Source organism: Marmota marmota, unplaced genomic scaffold (assembly GCF_001458135.2).
Source record: "Marmota marmota marmota unplaced genomic scaffold, marMar, whole genome shotgun sequence".
NCBI classification, from domain to species: domain Eukaryota; kingdom Metazoa; phylum Chordata; class Mammalia; order Rodentia; family Sciuridae; genus Marmota; species Marmota marmota.
In genome coordinates this window covers 491976-513369 of record NW_026000222.1, presented here as the reverse complement: position 1 = coordinate 513369, position 21394 = coordinate 491976, and the positions used below count along the sequence as shown (strand labels likewise).

Here is a 21394-nt window from a genome sequence, read left to right as displayed (position 1 = left end):
CCTGTCCCCGAGCTGATGCCCTGCCCCAGGGTGTGGGCACCCAGGACCATTGCTGCCCAGGCACTGGCCCTCCCCTTGTCCTCCCCAGTGGAGAGCTAGACAGCTGCCCCACCCCCACCCCATGTGTGGAGTGTTTTCCTCCTTTCTGGCACTGGCCGAGCTTGGCTCGGACACCACGTGGTTGGAGTCACACCGACCCTGGTGGCAGCTCGTGGTGACTGCGTCCCACAGAAAAGGGGACGGAGCTCAGAGAGATCAAGGCACTGGGCCCAGGGTCATGAGCTGTGTGTGTGCACGCACGCCTGTGGGGAGGGGTTGGAGGAGGCCCTCGTCCTCCAGGGTCTCGCTGAACCCTCTCTGCAAACCCCAGGTCACACTTGGGTCCAGCCACTGTGTGGGGCTTCACCCTCTCACAGGCAGTTGGCACCCAGGACTCAAGTGACATGCAGGGCCTGGACCGTCCTCACTGGGACAGGCACAGCATTGCCCCCAGGGTCCAAGGATCCCTGGGGCTGGGGACCCAGTTCAGGAGGCTACTCCCCTCATGGCCAGGGGAAAGCTGGGCTTTGGATCAGGTGCAGGGTCCTTGTCCTTGGGCAGCCACCAACCCTGGAATTTCCCACTTATGGCATGGAGAGCCTCCGCAGGGGGAAGGCATCCCGGGGGTGCGCTCCCCTTGGAGACAGAGGCCACCGATGGCTGTGTTGAAGCTGTGGTGTCGACGGCTGGCTGGGCGGGGGTGTGGGGATCGAGGTGTGTGTGTCTCTGTTAGGATGAGGTCCTGGGGACCACCGTCCCCACCTGTTGCCCCCCATGGCTGCCTGACACTGCTCAGGCTCCAGGACCAGCAGAGGACACTTGGACCTCCCATGCCCTCTGGTGCCGGCCACCAGACTCCACGCAGTTCATGGCCAGCCAGGCCTGCAGCACCGCTTCCTGCAACATTCAGGCCTCCCATGAGAATGTCCATGGCCCTGGCCCTCGGGAAGGGAGACCGCACCGGGTCCCTCCAAAGCCTCTCTCTCAGCCGTGCCCCAGCCCGACCAGGACGCCTCGGGCTGATCACCCAGCACTGCCCACCCTCCTGGGCCCAGCTTCTGGCCTCCCTGCAGGAAGTGGGAACTGGCTCCGGTGGGGCTGACAGCACCGCCCAGCGTGTCGGTGGCCAGTGCCTGAGACCCGCAGCAGGACCAGCGACGGTGCCACGCGCCAGCTCCGAGGATGAACTCCAGGCCAGGGCAGGGGAGGGACGGTTCCGTCCGGGTTTGGTCAGGAGAGGTGGACATCCAGCTTGACAGACGTGGCCATTTGCTGACCCCCTGGGATCACGTTCTTCAGCCTGTGACAGTTACCTCTGAAGAAGGGTCTTCTCTGTCGGCTCCTGCCCTGGGTGCCTGCCTCCCACCCGACTCCTCTCACACTGGACATGGACCCTGCTCCTGTGTCCCCTCAGCTGGACAGGGACCTGTGTTGTGGTGACACCCGTCCTCCACAGAAAACCTTAACTAACCTTCTCCAGAAACCTGCACCATGATCGATCTTCGGACTAAAGCAAAAGAACCTCTACAAAGGAGTCCAGTGTAGTGGAGCCTCCGTTTCCTCTTGCTCTGTCTTACAATAATCAGATCTGGTCACGGGCCTGAGAGAGATGGGCACTCCAGTGCTGAACACCCTTTGCTAGTTTTTCATCAACATTATGGACTCTCTAGTGCAGTAGATATATGAAATAACAGTTTGTAAAGGTTTTCAGGGGAAGTGTGTCTGCAGATGCGGAGTGTGATAAGGAAATCAGGTTCCTTTCAGGAGGACTCTGGTCTGAGCTCCACAGAGGTCACCAACTGGGCTCCGTGGTAGCAGCTGGCCTGGAGGGAAGAAAGGGGAGAAGCAGCTCCCCCTTCTCAGTCGCTGTCCTTGGAGGGTTAACTTGCCCAGAACAGGGACAGAAAAAGCTGCTTTTGTGTGAACTTCTGCAGACTGTGAACTTCTGAGCCCCTCGCCTGACACGCTGGGTGTAAAACTCTGAAACTCCCTGAACTCGGGGTTCAGGGGGATTGATTGGTTACAGTGAGAGCTGTGCCCTCTGAACCTGGCTGCAGCCCAAGAAACCTGCTTCCTGTTTCCTATCCGGTGTCCTGTCTCCTACTACAGCGTCTGAATTCCTGCCCTGGAAAACTGGGAGAAAAGCAGGGTTCATTAAGCCCTGGGCCTGCACTTCCTCGCTAAGTTGCTGAGCATGGCTTTGAACTTGCCACCCTCCTACCTCAGTCTCCTGGCTGCTGGGATCACAGGTGTGCGCCCCTGCACTTGGCTGAACAGAGGCTTTGAGGACACAGGCGAGGCGCCTGGCCCCACCCAGGGTTTAACATGCACAGAGGCCATCCTGGGCCAGAGATGCTAAGCTGAGGCAGCCCCATGGACTCAGACCTGCCACAGACCCTCGGGTGGCATCTACCCCACCCAGATCCGATTCCCCTGCAGAGCCTTCACCCACCTGTGATTTCCCAGAAATGCTGCAGCCGTGTAACAGGCGCAGGTGGGCTTCACTTCATCCCAAAGTTTTCCAAGAGCCGCTGACCTTTTGGGATCCCTGTGTGGCTGGGTCAGGTCTAGGCCGGGCAGCGTGGGCTCCAGTTCCTGGCTGCATCTCATGCCCTTACGAGTTCTTGTCAAAGCCTGCTTTCCTGGGGCTAGAGATACAGCTCAGTGGTAGAGGGCTTGTCTTGAATGCACAAGGCCCTGGGTTCAATCCCCAGCACCAAACCAATAAAAAATAAAATAAAACCTGTTTTCCTTGAGTCCCTCCTTGGCAGGACAACTGGACTCAGGTAGGTTTCCGAGACGCCTCTGTGGCCGAGAGGTTCCTGCCGATGATGCTTTCCTACGTGGAGGGCACCGACCCAGAGAAGACGTGGAAGTGGGGCTTGGGGCACGGGGACACATGAGATGGAGAAAAGTGGTCCCTCTAGGGAAAGGGGACCAGCTAGATGCAGCCACTGGGCTGAGGGGAGGGTGGCCAACAGAGGAGGACGGCAGAGGCTGGGCCGTAACCTGCCACTCAGGGCTGGGGTTTTGCTTTGCTTCTCGGTTCTCTGCTCTGACCCTCAAGCCTTCAGTAGCAAGAGCCTCAGGCTTGCGTGGCCTGAGGAGGTGAGGAAGATGGGCCCACCAGGCTGGGAACAAAGATGGTGAATTCAGCATGATTCCTGACAGCCAGAAGTTGGAGACAACACAAATGTCCAACAGCGAAATAATTTATTTAAAATATATTTACAGGACTGGGGTTGTGGCTCCGTGCCAGAGAGCTTGCCTAGCATGTGTGAGGCACTGGGTTCGATCCCCGGGACCACATAAAAAAAAAAAAATAATAATAATAATAAAGGTATGGTGTTCATCTACAACTAAAAAATATTTAAAATGTTTCTTTAAAAAAAATAAGGTATTGTGTCCATCAACTACTAAAAAAAAAGACAGATTTAAAAAAATAAATAAAATGTATTTACATCCCAGAATATCAAGCAACCATTTAAATTTTCATGAGAAGATATGCACACTGCAATATTAAGTGAAAGTTCAGGACACAAAATGTTGCATGTGCAATGTGAGCTCCATTTTGTAAGTATAGAAAAAAAATGGGTGGGCGGAGACACGGGTGGATGACGGTGGGTGGAGACATGAATGGGTGGGTGGAGGGATGGTGGACTGATGAAGGGACAGAGGGTAGGTGGACGCGGAAGGTGAACGTGGATGGAGGATGGGTGGCCAGACGTGGATGGATGGGTGAAGGGTGATAGAGAAGTCGATGGCAGCAGGCAGGTGAGTGGGCAGAGATAAGTTTAAGTGCATACGTAGGTTCCTACTTATCTTAAGATCCAAGAAAACACAAGACCCAGTCAGCTGATGACCGTGACAAGGGTCACGGCATAGTAATGAAGGGGCCCCAAAGTTCCCAGAGCTACAGGCCATCCTGTTTTGAAACTTGAAACTATCTCCTTGTCATCAGAATAAGATGGTCCTCAGAATCCCCCTGCCTTTCCAGCCAGCAAGTGACCATCTGGAGACTGCAAGGTCCTTGCTCAGCATCTGGACGGCCATCCTAAGTGACAGCCGCCATCTTAAGAAAAAGTCTCGCTTTCTGCCCAAGGGTGTTTCTGAGAAAGACTCACCACCCCTCACACCGACCCCACCTTAACCACGGCATCAGGACCTGAAGCCTGTTTGGCCCTCTCCGTCTGTGGAGAGGTGGCCTTCATTTGTCAGCTCTGACACTAAACTCTCGTGTGTCTCTCTGCCTGGTTTCCGTCTGTCTCCCTGATCCTTGCTTTCCTTTCAGAGACCCTAAAGTCTCCTGGCTCCTCACAATCCCTTCCGTCTGTGAGCCTCTGACTGTCTTCCATCCGGTTGGCATCTTCTGAGCACCCACCACAAGCAGGCACGATTTTCTCCAGGTGCTGGGACACGTCAGCCACCAGGAAAATGCTTCCCTCACAAAACCTGCCTCTAGAGGGGACTGGGATGCAATCCGTGAGGACAGGAGGGGACCTGTGTGCTGACCTCAGCCCTCACGGACATGCCACCATGCGGCCACGTCCACGCTGGGCAGCAGCATCTCTAAGCCCAGAAGCCCTTAGACTCTAGGGAGAGATCCTAAAGAACGGGCCTCGTGGCAACCGGGCTTTTTAGGTGTTTGGCTGTCGGAGAGCTGGTTGGGGCTGGCGTGAGCTCGGTGTGGAGCACTGGTTCACACGCTGAGGCCCAGTTCATCCCCAGCACTGTAACAAAGCACCCAAGCAAAAAAAAATCTCGTTTCCAGAATCTGACCACAGGCCCCAGCACCCTGCAAACCCAAACCCTCGGGGAGCCGGGCTCTGGCTGCCAGTCCATGCTGACGTGGTGGGGACCTGGCCGCGCTGGAGGGGAACTCTGTGTGATCTTTGCTCATCCCCTGTCCCAATGTCCTGAGGTAGAAACAGGCATTATCTGGAGGTGGCTTCGAGCAGAACATGTCCCGGTCCCTAAATTCCAGCAGCTCCTGAGTCCCTGAGCTCATGAGGCCTCAGGACCTCAGACCAAGGGCCGGGGCATCTGAGAGGCAGCCATTTAAAGCGTATTATTAAGGAACAGATTGAAACTGTGATCCTGGCTGAAATCCTGCTGTTTACAGTGTTGGAATAGCTCCGAGAACGCCGAGTCCTCCAGCGTCGTCTGCCAATTCCTGGGCTGCGCCAGAGCCATCGAAGAGTGGGACAGCCCGCCTTGCTGTGTAGACAGGAGAAGAGCTGGAAGAAGCCAGTGGATTGAGTTTTTAATGTGATGGGGATGTTTATAGGAGCTTCTCTCAGCTCAGGACGGAGTCACAGGGGAGTCAAGGACCCAGGGGTAAGCAGTGCAATTTGTAGGCTGAATCTGTGTTGAATTTGAAGTGCACACCCAAAGCTGTCTGTTACAGGGGTACTCGGCTTGAACCCAGGCGCTCATCCACTGAGCCACACCCCAGCCCTCGACTTCGTTATGAGACAGGGTCTCGCTGCGTTTCCCAGCTGGACTTGTACGTGACACCCTGCTGCTTCAACCTCAGGCTGTGTCAGAACAGGAGCAGCCCAGGTTTTCAGAGTGCAGGTGTCTCTGGGAAGAGCTATACTGACATGGGAACTGCACAGAATGTTCCAGAAGAGCAGATACCAGGGGCTGTGACTGTCGGGGGTCAGTGCAAGAGGCCTGCAGCCATGTAGAAGGCAGGTCCTACCCAGTGCAGTGCCAAGCACAGGCGCCGCAGCTCACCGGGGTCCTGCAGGGTGGGATCAGCAGCACAGTGCTCGCCTCACACACCTGTCAGTCCTGGGTTCAACCCTCAGAACTAAAAAAACAGAAACAAAAAGACCAGACCCTGCCAGGCACACACCTGTCATCCCAGCAGCTCCAGAGGCTGAGGCAGGAGGAGCGTGAGTTCAAAGCCAGCCTCAGCCACAGCGAGGCCCTAAGCAACTCAGTGAGACCCTGTCTCTAATTAAATAAAAACAGGGCTGGGGTGTGGCTCAGTGGTCCCCTGCCCCTGAGTTCAGAGTCGGCCTGGGACTGGGAGGTGCAGAGCACTCACGTAGGGTGGGTGACCCTGAGCGTGATCCCCTGAACTGAAAATAAAAGAAAAACTATGTTTTGAAAGAGACCGATAGTCCTCATAGGCCCACGGCAGTCATCCTGAGGGCCCAGCAGGATCTCCCAGTGAGGGGAAAAGCCACCGCCTGGGAAATGCCGAGGAAGGAAAGCACAGGGGCCGGCAGACCCTGACCCTGACCCTAACCCTCTGGCCCTGGGAGGAACGGGCACAGGGTTGCCCTGTGTAGCTGGCCCTGCTGAAGGCGCCACAGGTGATCTGGTGCAGCGCAGCCCGACCAAGGGACTCTGAGGGACAGCAGGGCAACTCATGAAGATGACCTGAGGAGCAGACTCCATGTGGGTCAGGGGGAGAAGAGGAGTAGATTCCCCTCCAACTGGCACATGGGGACTGAAACGTAGACCCCACTCAAAATGCAAGCTACTGTTGTAGGGACAGACGAGGCGGGGCACCAAAGACAGCAGGAAGCAGTTTTCTTTGGCTGCAGCCAGGTTCAGAGGGCACAGCTTTTGCTGGGATCAATCAATCCCCTGAACCCCGAGTTCAGGGAGTTAGAGTTTTACACCCAGCGTCTCAGGGGAGGGGCTCAGTTCATCTGCAGAAGTTCACACAAAGCAGCTTTTCCTGTCCCTGTTCTGGGCAAGTTAGCCCTCAAGGACAGCGACTGAGAAGGGGGAGCTGCTTCTCCCCTTCCCTCCCCGGCCAGCTCTTACCACGGAGCCCAGTTGTACCTTCTCTGATCTTAGAAATGTAGACACCTCTGTGAAGCCCAGCTCAAGGCCAGAGGCCTTGTTTGCACATTTCTGCAAACTACTATACTGCACACGCTTGTGAAAAACTAGTAAGGGGGTGTGCAGCACCTCGAGTGCTGGCATCTTCCCGGCCAGTGGCCAAGTAAAACAGGGCGACACGAAAATGGGAAGTTCACCTACATTGGACTCTTTTGCTGAAGTCCTAAAATCAGCCATGGTGAAGATTTCGGCCACTTCACCAGAGCCCAGCAAGGTGTTAACGAGTGCTCTAGGTTGGATCTGTCCCCAGAGGAGACGGAGTGGCTCTGGCCGGCCGGGGTGCTGCTGGAGCGGTGCCCTTGAGGGCAGTAGGACTCCTTCTTTCTCTTCCTTGCTTCCAGCCAGGAGGTGGGGAGACCCCGGCACCCTTGCCTGAAGCAGCAGGGCCAGCCCCAGGCACCAGGAGCCCAGACCTGAGCCAAAGCCAGCCTTTCCCTCCTTAAACGGAGTATCTCAGGTCTTTGTCAGAGAGGTGGGGAGCTGGCCACCAGTCGGTGCAGGGGGACGGCCTAGGGGGCCCTGGTGTCCGGGGAGGGTGGCAGAGCTCCTCCAGAGGGCTCCCATCTCCTCCCAGATCAGACCCAGACCACCCAGGGACCCCTAGCTTCCGCCACAGCCAGGCCCACGTGAGGCAGGAAGCTGGGAAGGCAGAAAAGGAGGAGAAGGGCCCACTGGGTTCCGGCCATACCTGTCATCCCAGTGACCCGGGGCAGGAGGGTCCAAGTCCCAGCGCAGCCTGGCAGCTTAGCAAGATCCTGTCTCAAAGTAAAACACCAGAAGTTCTGGGAGGCAGCTCAGTACCAGAGCACCCTGGTTCAATCCCCAGTACCCAGAAAAGTTCCCATGAGCTTCTGGAGTGTGAGAAGTGACCGTGGACCTCGCCTGGCCTCACAGAGCAGCGGGGAGCTCAGGGCCTTGAGGCAGACCACTGTTCCTGGCAGCACGGTCCACTCCTTAGCCAGGTCTTGGGCCCAGGTCCCCGGCCATCCTCCCTGCCAGCAGGAATGACTGAAGGCGCAGCACACGACAGGACCTGGTGCAGCCAGGGGACCCCACGCCCCTTCCGGCCGGCCGCAGCTGGCCTGGGCCCGTGTCTGCTCCTGACTGCACCCAGAGGCTTCTCAGTCCCAACGCTGTGTCCTCCCTGAACATGTCGCTTCCCTAAGTAAATCTGTCCCCAGATTCCTTTCCATCAGGGATGCCGAGGGCCCCGCCTGTCCTGGTGTAGCCTGGTGACATGAGGTGGCTCTGGGGAGCCACAGGCTCACTCCTCTGTCTGGTTTGCAAGTGTCCCCAGCTCTCACGTCTGTGTGGACCCCAGAGACACGGTGTGGGGTGGGCAGGGGCCTGGTCCAGGACTGTGGGCTGGGGGAGGGAGAGGAAGGTGGCCCCCAGGAGGCGGATGAGCACTTGCCCTTCAGGCCAGAGAGTGCAGCTGTCATTTCAGCTGACACAGCTCTTCCCTTAGGCAGTGCCACCTGCTCAGGGAGAAAGGGGGTGGCAGAGGCTGGGGCGGCGAGGGCAGGAACCCCACAAATTTGGCGCTAAACAGCCCTCGGGCCCGGGCTCCCTCCCACCCAGGCGTTCAACGGCTTGGACGATTCCTCTCCCTGAAGGCAGGTGAAGGGCCTGGTCCTGACTTCAGAGGTGCTCTGCCGGGAGACAGGCCTGTGTCTTCCAGTCACCTCTGACATCACCAACCTTTGAAACCTCTCAGTGTCTCGGGCTAATGTATAATTAAACAGTACCGTGGGGCGAGACCTTTGATCCTATTTAAATAGTCAAACCTCTGACATCTTCAACAAATTCCCAAAATGTGATTCTAGGTGATCTCCAGCTGACCTGGAAGTTTCCAGAGGTCCCTGGACAACGTCCGTGGACACGTCCTCTCACCTGACTTGGGTGTGGAACTCACGGTGATCTGACGTTGAGCCGCGTGGCCAGGCCGGCCTCAGCACCTTCAGAGGGAGGCCCAGGAGACAAATGGGATCTGGACAGCAGAGCCCTGCGAGGGGCAGGTGCAGAGGGTCGGGAGGGGACCCCAGACTCTCTCTGTGGCACTGGCGATGGACCCAGGGCCTCCCGCCTCCTGGGCAAGTGCTCTGCCGCTGAGCCGCATCCCCATTCTTTTCATTTTGAGACAGGGTCTCACCAGATTGTCCCAATGGGCCTTGAACTTGCCATCCTCCTGACTTGGCATCCGCCCAGCCCCGGGGCTAGAGACAGCAGCAAGGGGCCTGTGGAGGTGAACTGAGGAGGTGGCACAGACCCAGAGGGAGGCTCCTGGCTGCGGGCAACAGCAGGCCACAGGTGGGCAGTGGCCTGCAGAGCTGCTGAGTCAGCTCCTGCTCTGCTGTGGGCCCGGCAGGCACTGGGGACACCCTCCCCTTCTAGCCGCCCAGCTCTGCTCTCTATTTTTTATTTGGTTTTATTTATTTTTGGTTGACACAAGTGACTTCACCTGGATTCTGAGCACTTGGTGTAAGGATGGCCTTAGGCCTGAGCCTAACAACTGCATTTTTTAAAAAATATTTTTTATTTTGTTTATTTATTTATTTTTATGTGGTGCTGAGGATCGAGCCGAGGGTCTCACATGTGCGAAGCAAGCGCTCTGCTGCTGAGCCACAACCCCCGCCCAAATAACTGCAATTTCAAACTCCAGTTTGAACCTCGGTCTCACAGGCGCCCTAAGGGAGCCCTCCAGTGTGCTCCTCAGGCTCACCCCCCCACACCCCATAGACTCAGGGTGAAGCCTCTATAAGTGAAGCCTCGCCTGATAAGAGAGAAAGGGGGAAGATCAGGGTGGGACCACCAGACCAGATGTTTTAACCCCAGGGTCAATGATGTCACTGAGAGACCTGATGGCAGCTGAAAAGAATTAAGGGGGGGGGGTCAAACCCCCCGAATTTTGTATAAATAATGGAGCAAATGAACAGAGGTTCAGCCAGCTGACACTGATGCCCTCGTGCTGAGAGCCCTGACGGTGTCCCAACACTTTGCATTTGTTGCTGATCCTCGGCATCTTCTTCACCGCTCTCAAACCCGACAGCCACATCTTGACCCTGGTGGGAGCCGCGACTTCTCCCGACGACCCTCTCCTCAGCCAGCTGTGAGCTCCACCCCAGGAGAAGCCTGCCTGGGTCCCTGACCTGATCACCACCGTCTGAGTGAGTGGGCATCTGTGGACTTGGAGCCTAAGGCTGGAGACTTTATTCCTGGCACTTGAACTTAGCACGCCGAGGGACTGTCTGTCCTGAGCCTGTCATGATTAAGTGTGATTGCAGTGCTTACAATTAATCTAGAACTGTTCGCTGTGAATTGATCATGGCTACTGCAGTGTCCAGCATTAAGGATTGTCGTTTTCTTGATCAAGAACCTAGAGAGTGGAATTGTATTAATGATGTGAGTGAATAAAGCATTGACAAAGGCAGAAGTGCGTGGACGTCCTTTGTTTCTCCTGTCGACTGCATAAGTCGCACCTTTGCCCATCACAACACTGGGGCAGACGCACCCTCAGGGAAGAGGTGCCCGCCCAGGCCATTCCCACACAGGGGCAGTGCATTGTGGCAGAAATCAGGTGGGGTCCCTAGGATTCTGGGAACACTCTCGTGGCTGGAGGTCCTCACCGGTCACCGTCCCAGTCCTGTAGGTGTGGTGTTTCTGTCATTCCCACGGTGCCTCCCGTCGGGCCTTCCAGTCAGGACACTGCTGTCACCCACCTCCTGCCTCAGCCTCCCGAGGGGCTGGGACTGCCGGCGCTGCCACCGACCGGCTCCTGTTGCCAGCCACAGACAAGTGCTGGGCTGTCCCTGCCGCACAGGAAAGGCACCGTGCTGTGTGCTCTGAAGGCTCCGCTCCAGCCGCTGGGGGTCAGGCCGAGAGAGAGTCAGGATTTCTTTCTTTTTCTTTTTTTCCCAGAACTGGGGATTGAACCCGGGGTGTTCTACCACTAAACTACACCCCCAGCCCTTTTTATTTTTGATTTTGAGACAGGGCCTCGTTAAGCTGCCCAGGCTGGCCCTGACCCTATGATCCTCCTGCCTTGGCATCCCGAGTTGTGGGGATCACAGGCCACCCCACTACACATGGCTCAAAAGTGATCCTGAGTGTTCTATTTTCTGGACATAAAAAAGTCCTTTCTTGCAAGCCTTGAAGGATTTATTAAAGTCTAGCAGATAAATACAGGTTTGTAACAAACTTGAGACATTTATCTTTTTTTCCCTGCTTGATACATCCAATAATTGAAAATGACTATCAATTGTTCTTGTCTTCACAGCCGTAGAGTCATTTATGTGGTTTCAATAACAAACTGTCATCCCTGCTTTTGACAAAATGTCATTTTAAAATGACGTGGCCAGCACCGTGGCACCTCCTGTAGTCCCAGCCACTGGGAAGGCTGAGACAGGAGGAGGCTGAGCCCAGTGGCGAGAGACGCAGGCACATAGTAGACCCTGCGGTTGGACATGGCCACGCAGGCTGAAGGAACTAAATTTCACTGTAAGGAGCTGAACTTCCAAATCCCCCAAGCACTGGCTTGTGCCTGGCCTGAGGGGCCACAGCCTCCGGGTGAGCAGGACAGCCCGGCTCTGCCAGGCCCAGGAAGCCCCCAACAGGGGAACCTCCGCCCACCATAGGGCTGGAAGTGAGCGGGGGCGGGGGGGGGGCAGATTCTCGGCTTGGCTCCTGACCCTCCAGACACCTTCGAGTCCCCCCAGGAGTCCTAATAGAAAGTTCCAGAAAGCTTACCTGAGCCGTCGGCCCCACCCTTACTGCACTATGTGGATGGCCAGGCCCAAGAGCAGTTGTTTCGTCAACAAAAATGACCTTTCCGCTGACCTCCTACTGAGTTGCCAAGAGTAGCTTCTTCGTCCTCCACAGGGTGTGGCTCACGGTCAGCGCTTGCTTGGTGTGCACAGGGCCCTGGGCTCTTCCCCAGCCCCGCAGACATGAAGCCACCGTGCATGTGAGGCAGGAAGACAGACCCCATGGGGGGCCAGGAGGGCCTGGGTGTCACGCCAACCTGGAGGGAGACAGGGGTCTGGAGGACATCCTGGGACTCACTGCCCCTGCCAGTGCTGACCACAAGGCCTTCCTCTGACCTGGAACCTGCTCTGTCCTCACAGCCACAGCAGAGCCTCCTGGGACTCTTGCCCTTGCCCAAGCAACAGCTGACTAAATGCTTCTTCCTAACAGATATGTCAAAACCACCAGAGGACCGGGCCCCTTATTTACGTCATCGGGAGTTGGATCATGCTCCGCTGATTGGCTGGTTAGGTTGGGGCTTGAAGGGCTTGACTGGTTCATGTCGGCATCTGTGCTGGCCACCTGTGCTGGGCTATCTGAGATGCCCCTTAGAAACAGACACGGTGGGCGTCCCTCCTGGGGCCTCCCCTCTGGGGCCTCTGCTTTCTTCCTATTACTCTAATCAACCTGTTACTTGGCTGTCACTCCAGGTCCGTGGATTTCACTCCTCAAATTCTCAAAGAGCCTGATGGCCTGGGTCCATGGTTCCTCTGGACGTCCTAGAGCTGAAGAATGGGTCGGCCCTTGGCTTCCCCCATCAGCAGAAGCCAATTCAAGGTGGATTGGGTACAAGACCCGAAGCTGAAACTCCTAAAAGTCCCAGGGCAGACTTCATGGTGGGCTGGGTGGTGATTCCAAGGCCGGAGTGACAGCGCCCGAGCCAAGGACTCCTGGGCCACAGGGTAGGGGAAGCCCAGGCCTTTGAGCCTCTGCCCTTCCTGATCCCACAAACTTGCAAAGGGACCCTGACCCCAAGCTGCTAGTCCCCACCTGGCTGCTGGAGGGTGGCTCCATCCCCTGGCCTCCTCCTTCAACCCACGACACTCAAACCCAAAGAAGACGAAGTGGAGCTCTTGCAAGGTCCAGCTTGACTTCGTGTGTGGAGCAGCTCTCCTCCCAGAAGCTCCCCTGGCCCCCTGGACTTCAGGCTGCCGTCCTCCGTTAGGTCGGTGGTGGCGACTTGGTGGCGACTTAGAACAAAGCAGCCCGAGCGGGAAAAGAACATCAATCAGATGCCGGCAGAAACGCCTGTCAATCAGCCAGATCTCCTGACTAACGCCTGTCAATCAACAGGACCCCCCTAGCCAATCCTGGAGTTCAGCCAACTCCCCTGACCAACTCCAAGGGGGCGAGGGACCCTAAAAACACCTTTTCCTGTCCCAAGCCCTTCCCTTCCTGCTGTAAGCCCCATAAAAGTCCAGTCCGGTCGAGCTTCCTCGTGGTTTCTCCTCAGACCCTTCCCCTGTCCCCTCTGTGGGTTTGATCGAGTTCCGCCTGGGAGTGAGATCTCAATAAAGCCTGTTCAGGGGCCCTTTTAAATCTGCCTCCTTTGGTCGCTGCCTGCCCTGCCTGATCTGACACCGTCTTCCACCAGAGACGACCACAGGCCTCCACACCAGCTGCCCGTGCTGAGCGCTCCAGCTGCAGAGGGCTCCGGTCCTGGCTCTGCCTTGCACACGGAGGGAGCCACCTGCTGCCAAGGGTCACAGCCCCTTGGAGCCGCTGGGTGGCTTTCTGTGTGGGGGCACCCTGTAGCCTGTTCTCCTGTGCCTGAGTTGGGCCATCCCTGGCCCTTGTGACAGCTTTGCTGAGATGTAGTTCACATGCCATCTTTTGTGGACCGAGTGTCTGTGACCCCCTGGAGTCCACATGTGGAAACCCTAATCCCCTAACAATGGCATCTAGAGGTCGTGAGGCCAGGGCCCCAGGAATGGGATTAGGGCCCTCTTAAGAATATACCCAAGAGCCTGCGGCCCACCACGTGGGGACACAACCAGAGGTGGCCATCTGCAGACCAGCAAATGAGCCCTCAGCAGAACCACATCTGGCAGCACCTGCATCTCCAACTTCTCAGCATCCAGAACTGTGAAAAGGGACACCGGTGATTGAAGCCACCTGGTCTAAGGTAATTTGTTATGGCAACTCAAAGTAATCAAGACAGAAGTTTTGGTATCGGGAGTGTTTCTAGAAGAATAGAAACTTAAGGGTGGGGCTGGGGTTGTGGCTCTGGGGCAGAGCGCTTGGCTAGCAGGTGGGAGGCACTGCGTTCCATGCTCAGCACCACATGAAAATAAACAAATAAAGGCATGCTGTCCAGGTCAAGCCGGACCTTCCAAAAGATCCACTTCCTTCTCACAACTACAAAAATAAACAAATTAATTAATTAAATAAATAAAATAAAAAGAAATTTAAGCTGCATTTTCTGAATTGCTTATGAGCTTCTGCAATGGATTCTCCAGTGGTTTAGGTTTAAAGACACCAATGGCTATTTTCAGGCGTGGAGAGGGCCCAGCAGTTCAGGCAGTTCTGCAGTGGACGCCACAGCACCTCCAAGGGCACTCCCCACAGACCCGGCAAGGAGCCCTGGCTGGGCGCCGTCTGGGGAAACAGACAACTCCATCAGGTGGCGCCTGCTCCTCTGGAGGAGGCCCCACACACAGCCTCCAGCTCTGGGATTTGCACCCGCAGCTCCAGAGTAGCATGAAGGGCCTTCTTCTAGGTGTGCCCTGAGACCCCCATCCTCCTGTGGGCCAGGGCAGAGGGTGCTGGAGGAGAAACCCTGGTCCTGTGCGCTGGGATGGGGACAGGGAGACTGGGGACGTGGGACACAGGCAGCCTCTCACTTTAGGCCTCCACCAGTGGGGGGAGGCCCCCTCCCTCAGTGGCCCTGCCTTTGCCCCTGTCCGAGGCGGACTCCTGCAGCAGTTGCCCAGTGAGAAGCTGTCACTCAACTTAGGGCCGTCCCAGGACGCCCCTAAGTTGAGATCTAGTGTGGTCCCTGAGGTGGGGTGCTGCACTCCGGAACCATTTGAGTGTTGTGGGCAGCTGGGCCATGGACAGGTGAGCCATGGTGAGCTGCAGGGGACAGGCCTGCCCTAGGGGAAGGGCTCCCAGGAGCAGGGGTCTGGGTATGAATGGACACATGGAAGACAACTGGACTTCACCAGCACCATGAGACGGGAGTGGTGGGGGTGCCCGGCCCCCTTGGGAGGCTCCATGGGGTGCCCAGGGGAGGGGGAGCCCTACCAGGGCCGCGTCTGCTCAGGGGGGTGTCCCTCTGGCCTGCTGGGACTGCGAGTTGGCCTGGTGACTCACCCCCAGGCCCCCAGCAGATGTGCAGGACCCTTCCCCACAGCCCCCAGTGGGAATGTGAGGGGCAGCCCTGGCCAGCGAGAATGGGGAGCAGGGCTCCAGGGGTGACCTTTCCTTCACACACCCATGAATCCCGGGCTGCACCCCATCCTGTTCCCACATGTGGGCAGTAATAAAAAGTGCTGCCATGAACATCGGGTACAGTGTCTGTACAGATCCATGGAGGTCCTGCATACTTTTGGGGGCTTATATTTTCATAATTAAAATACGTAACAAAAGGAATGAGGGACCCTCGAGGCCCTGACGTGCCTTCCTCCAGGACTGGATGTGGCGGTTGTATAGCCTGGCGTCCCCGGGCCCTGCACCCGGGTAGCATGTGGCCCGCGCAGCTCTGGGAAACTCGTGAAGTGGCTTCCCCTCGGCGTGGGGTCCTGTGATCAGGACCGGAGGGCAGGCTGTTGAGAGGAAGGCCCCCAGGACGGGCTCCACCTCTCCCTCCCACCCTGCTGGCTGCCTGCTGGCCCTCACCCTCCCTGCACTCCCCTGCCTGGGAGGAGAGGCAGGTGGTGGGGCAGGGCCAGGCCGCTTGAGGTCTGGGGAGGGGAGCTGGCCAGGCCAGGACAGCTGCACCGGGAGGCAGGGTGAGTGGACGGGTGTCCAGGGCTGGGTGGGGGTCTGAGGCTACTGCTGCCCAGGGCGGTGCTGTGTGAAGGAGGCCGCTGTCCCTGGGGGCCCAGGCCCAGCAGAGCCTAGCCGGCACTGGGTGTGGGAAGCAGGAGGGGGCCACCCTGGACCCCAGGAGCTGTGCGGTCCACTCCTGAGGCTGTCTTTGACACCTTGTCCTTAGACTTGTGCAGACCTGCAGCTTCCAGCCTCTCTCTCACCTCTCTGATGTCTTATTTGTAATGTTCTAGAATGTTCTTTCCTCACTTTTCACAGTCTCCTTTTCTGTTGTTTGTTTCTTTTGGTACTGGGGATTGAATCCAGGGGCTCTCAACCACTGAAGCCCTTTTTTAAATATTTTATTTAGAGACAGGGTCTCACTAAGTCGCTGAGGCTGGCTTTGAACTTGCCGTCCTCCTGCCTCAGCCTCCCAAGCCTCTGGGATCACAGGTGTGTGCCACTGTGCCCCTGCTCTCACGGAGTCATTCTAGGCCCTCAGTCTTCCTGGAGCTGGAAAGGGCCCAGGCTCCACATTCACCCAGCTGTTCTAGAATCTTCTGCCCCGTGTCTGCCTCCCTTCCCAGTAAAAGCAGGAACCCCCGTGAAGGGGCAGGGAAGTGCAGTCCAGCCAGGTGCTGTGGGAGGCCAGGGCTGTCCAGAGCCCCCGCCCCCCCGCAACCACCACAGCACAGTCCGGTGCCCACAGGAGCGCTGTGCTGGCAAGGTGCGTCTTGCTCCCTCCCCACGGGGGCACGGCCTTCAGAGCCTCGGGTCCGGCCGAGGGGCTGGACACTGTGCAAACTCAGTGCCGGGCCTCTCAGAGCCTCTGTCCAGTCCTGGGCCTCTGCCTCCCACATGTGGTCAGGACTTCACTTTGACACAGTTAAAAATCACCCAGAATGGAAGCAGGCTTCGCTCTCTTTGTTGCCCCTGGTGATCAGTGTCCGGTTCTGTCTTGGGCTAAACAATGTTCCAACTTCTCTGTTGGGCCAGGTGTCCAAGTTTCTTTGCTCGTTTGACCTCCCCTTTGTGCGTACATAACTGCCACGTGCTGCTACTTTCAGGGACACTGGCTTATCAGCCCCAGGCCCATGAGCTAAGAGGAAGGTCAGGCGGGGGCTTCAGGAACATTCACAGAATGTTCCAGAGAGAAAGCCCGGGCCCAGTGGGTGTCGGAGTCAGATGGGGCGACGACTGTCCCCAGAGCAGCACTGTTGTGCACAGGGGTGTGGGGTGGCCTGCAGCTTCTCCTGGGGACCTGGTGGGTCGTGGCTGGGTGGCATTCGACCAGGGAGGTGAGGTCTGGGTCCTGGGCAGCCCCCTGATGGGCAGTGTCCCCAGTGTGCCCTCTGAGCCTGTCTCCTGCTGCACAAGGGCTTCTACTGATGAACCCTGATGGTCCAGGCCAGCGTCAGCTGCAGCGGCTGAGGACAGAGGACTGAGGGGCAGGGGCGCCCCTGGGTGCAGGTGAGCCTGGGGCCGAGTGGACAGCTGGCCGTGGCGGGCAGTGGCAGCAGGAGCCCTTCTGTTTTGTTTTTAATTTTTGAGACAGGGTCTCACTGTGTGGTCCAGCCTGGCCATGACCTTGAATCCTCCTGCCTCAGCCTCCTGGGCACTGGGATCACCAGTGCCACCCCACCTGTTGAGGGGCTTGGAGGGAGGACTCCAAGGGTGGGCTGAGGGATCCATGCTGGGTCCCCCTTCCTCTCATGTTCCTGGGATTTTCAGACAAGAGAGCAAAGACAGAGGCCAAAGCACACTCTGGAACCCGCAGGACCTGCCCCTGGCCTGTCCTGCGATCAGCACAGGGTACCCGTGGCCCTGTTGACAAGGCCAGGAACAACAGGCCTCGCTCCTGGGGAGCAGGTGTGGCTAGAGGGCAAGTGGTGGGCAGCCCATCACGAGGAAGGAGGGGCAGCTTCTCAGGCCCTGACCAGCCCGCTCTGGTGTCTCGTCCGAACTGTCCACCAGAGGGCAGCAGCCGCAGCAGCCAGGACAAGAGTGGGGCGGGAGACGCACGATGCCAGTTCAGGGCTGGTCTGTCCCAGGCCTGCGGGCTCCTGCCTCCTGAGAGAGACCCGCCCCTGGCAGGACCCTGACCTGGCTCCTGAGCTCTGGGCTCTCTGCCCTTTCACAGATTGGAGGCTGAGGCCTTCACAAGGGTGACTTCTTCAAAGTAGAGTACCCAGCAGGGCTTGTGGCCCACACCTGTAACCTAGCAACTCAGGAGGCTGAGGCAGGAGGATGGCAGGTTCCAGGCCAGCCTCAGCAACTCAGCGAGGCCCTCAGCAACTCAGCGAGGCCCTGTCTCAAAGTAAACAATAAAAAGTGATGAAGTGTGGCTCAGTGGTTAAGTACCCCTGAGTTCAATCCCTGGAACCAAAAAATCCCCCCAAACTAGAGTACCCAGGACTCACTGCTCCCACGGCAAGAGGCCCTCCACTGCTCTGCTCCTGCCCACTCTGGGCATGCAGGGGGAAGGGCAGGCCTCATGGGGCCTCATCGGGCCTCGAAGCCTGTGACCAGGGCTCTGTATCTGGAGAAGAATCTGCTGACGGAGCAGCAGGTGATCCAGGGATAATGACCCTGCTGGGGGGAGCTGTGCTGGGCAGCCGCCTCCATGATGACCCTTGACCCAGTTGACCTTGGTATCACCTGGGCCCACCCCGGCCTGGCCGTGCCCGCCATGTCCCTTACAGATGTCTTGGTGCTGAGTTGGGATGGGTTGGTTAAGCAAAGTCCACACGCTGGGAACCCCCTCAGCAACTTGGTCCCGTAACTGGGGGTGGGACCACCAGAGCCAAGAGACAGACCTGCCCTGGGGACAAGTGCCCACTCCCTCCCACCAGCCACCTGCCCTTAAAGCCAGAAGCACCCACCCAGGACAGCTGTGGGCTCACCCACGCACCAGGGTGGGACTCTTAGGAGGTCCCACACGAGTCCCTTATGTCCCAGGATGGGTGGTGCTGGGGACCACTGGGATGCAGTCAGACCCAGAAGTCATGGACTTGTCCCTGCTTGTTGGGCCACACCCAAGCCAAGGGTGAGCTGTCTGCCCCGGGGGGCAGGGGAAGTGTGCCAGAGTGCAGGGCGCGCTGCCAGGAGCCGAGAGCAGACAGCCGGGGGACACATGTGGGCCGGGCTCTCCAGGGAAACCACTCGCTGGCACGCAGAGACAGCCATCCCAAGGAACTCGTCACGTGCTCACAGAGACCTAGTAGCAAACTGGAGGCCGGGAGGCCTGCTGGCTCCGCTCCAGCTGAGCCCAGGCAGGAGACCAGGCCTCAGGGGGGCTGGAGGGAAGAGCTGGAGGCCAGGGGGCTGGAGGCCGAGGGGGCTGGAGGGCAGAGGGAACCAGCCTCTCCTGACACCTTTGTGACCCACATGAGCCACCCAGGTTGGCCATATCTGCTTCACTCGGGAGGTTTGACCTCAGGCTTGCCCAGAGCCCATGTGGCCAGCCACCTGACACACTGGGGCCCGGTAACACTGGCACATAAGATTACCCATCACAGGAGAGACAGGGATGCGTTGGGGTCTCTGGACCTGGGCTGGAGCTCTGGACGGAGTGGGGGCCACAGTGCTGAGCAGGCTTTGGTGAGCGAGGTCCTCGGTCTCCACAGGCCGAGTGTGAAATGCTGGCAGCCTTCACCTGCAGGTGCTCAGCAGGCAGCCGGATCTAGGAGGGACTTCGGGGGAGGTCTGGGGGGACTCAGGGGAAGAGGGGAGTCGCTAAAGAAGAGGTTGGGCTCAGAGCCCCCAGGCAGGCAGTGTGGATGAGACGGGAGAAGGCTGAACCCCGGCTGCAGAGTTCTGGGACCGTCTGTGGGGCTGGGGCCTGAACATGGCTTGGGCCACGGAGAGTTTTGGGGGAGAGGCAGGGCAGAGCTTCAGGGGAAAGGATCAGAGACAGCCAGCGTAATGCTGTGCTGTGCTGCAAGGAGGCTGGGGAGGCTTGCTGCAGGCCCGGTGCTGATGTGCGCAGTGTGGGGCGGGGGCATCTCTCAAGTGGCGGACAGTCCTCACGCTCCAGGCCCACGGGCACCCAGGCTGTGGAAACCCGATGTGGTGCTCATCAAGACTCAAAGCCCTGTCCATCAGACTGCGAGAAGGCCCGGGCAGGCCAGAGCCAGGAGGGTGGAGGGGCTGAGGGCAAGGACCACAGGAAATGGCTGGAGCTGCTCAAGGCATAGAAGTCCAAGGCCCAGAGGAACCCTCCAGGGTGGGTGGCTCATCACAAAAGGTCCAGGAGTGCTCAGCATCGTGGACGTTCTCTGCTGCTAAGGTCCAGTCATGAGGCACAGTGCTGGGGCACAGGGAGCCCACGGGGAAGATGGGGTGCTAGGTGGGGGCTCACCCAGCCCTCTTCCGGCCCATGCTCCCTGCATGTTCTGGTGAAGAAGTCGCCCCACCTCACAGGCTGCCTCAGCACAGCGTGCCCAGGTGAGTGAGCCGCGTGGCACGTCTGAGTCAGAGAGGCAGGCTGTGCACCTGGGGAGTCACCTGTCTGCGCTCCTCAGCAGGAGGTGCTCTCCACTAGCTCTGTGGACACTTGCGTGGGTCTTGCCCTGTCCGGCATGTTCCTTTGTCCCATCAGACTTCACTTACAAAACACGTCAAAGACAAGCCAGGTCTCAAGGTGGCGGAGCAAGCGCTTGGCTGAGCTCTGCTTTCTGGGTGTGCGGCCCTGCGGGCAGACAAGTCTCTCCACACACCAGGAGGGACTGGGGTCCCTAAGCATGTGTGGGAGACCTGGTGCTGTCTGTTGGCAGAGGCTCTCTGGGTTTGCTCTGCGGGGTGTAGCAGGGGTGAGGCCTTGCCCCACACCTCTTTCCTCCCTCTGACCCTGCTGGGAGGCCATCCCCAAGTAGGGGCTGGGGGGTTCCGGGGGGATTTTGCCTGAAAATCCTACCATGAACAGGTTTCCAGGATGGATTTGGGAACCCTAGAGTCACCACCAAGCATGGGGCCAGGTGGCTCTGGGCTGGCCCCACCCCACAGGAGCAGGCTCTGAGTCAGGGTTCTTACCCTCAGGGCCAGTGCACAGGGTGGCTGGAGTGAGCTAGTGCCCTCTCAGGCAAGAGCAGGGTGTGTGCCGTCCCATCTGTGCCCTTCGCCCTCCAGGTCCCTGGAACTCTGGGGCGAGGAGGGTCCTGCCTGGCCCCTTGTGAGACCTGGGTCTGAAGTCTTCATGGCACCCTGTCCAGGGAGCCGGCAGCTCCACCCACAGGAGTCACGCAGCCTGGCCAGGGGTGGGCCTGTGGGTTCTCATGGTGCCCCACCCCAGGCTGCTTGGGGACGGACCCAGCAGGAGCTTTGGGCCTGGCCTGGCCTCTCACCCACTGGAGCCCACCACAATTCCCCCCGCCCCCCCAACCTCAGAATGTCGGAGCCACTGGAGAGAAGCCCAGCCTCCAGCTCAGCCTGAGCCGCAGACCCTCCCTCGATTTCGAAAGTCCTGTGGTTCTGCCAGAGGACATTCCAATCCAAGTTTGCTGTTGAACCTCCTGTCTCTGGGAATGGGGGGAGACCAACCCTCCCCTGCCTCTGATAAAGGGACCGGGCTCCCACCCTTGGGCCAGGTCAGAGCTGGCCTATTCCCAGGTAGGTAAGAGGGTGTGTCCCAATTCTGCCGCGCAGGCCACTGGGGCCCCAGGGAATGAGGAGGCAGGCAGGGATCCGCAGAGGGTGAAAAATTGTGGGTCAGAATCCC

The 21394-nt window shown here is 58.3% G+C and overlaps 1 protein-coding gene across 2 annotated transcripts in view; it reads left to right on the top strand.

The window, feature by feature from the left end:
• Positions 1–15643: 15643 nt before the first annotated feature.
• The window catches only part of Dpep1 (dipeptidase 1), an 18341-nt gene continuing 12590 nt past the window's right edge, over positions 15644–21394 (top strand). The window contains exons 1-2 of one of the 2 annotated variants that reach the window (XM_048792386.1): positions 15644–15659; positions 17056–17148. The gene's annotated coding sequence lies outside the window, so the exon portion shown is untranslated. Of the gene's footprint in view, positions 15660–17055; positions 17149–21129; positions 21286–21394 lie in introns of those variants that run through there. The other variant, XM_015495941.2, reaches the window with a different exon arrangement.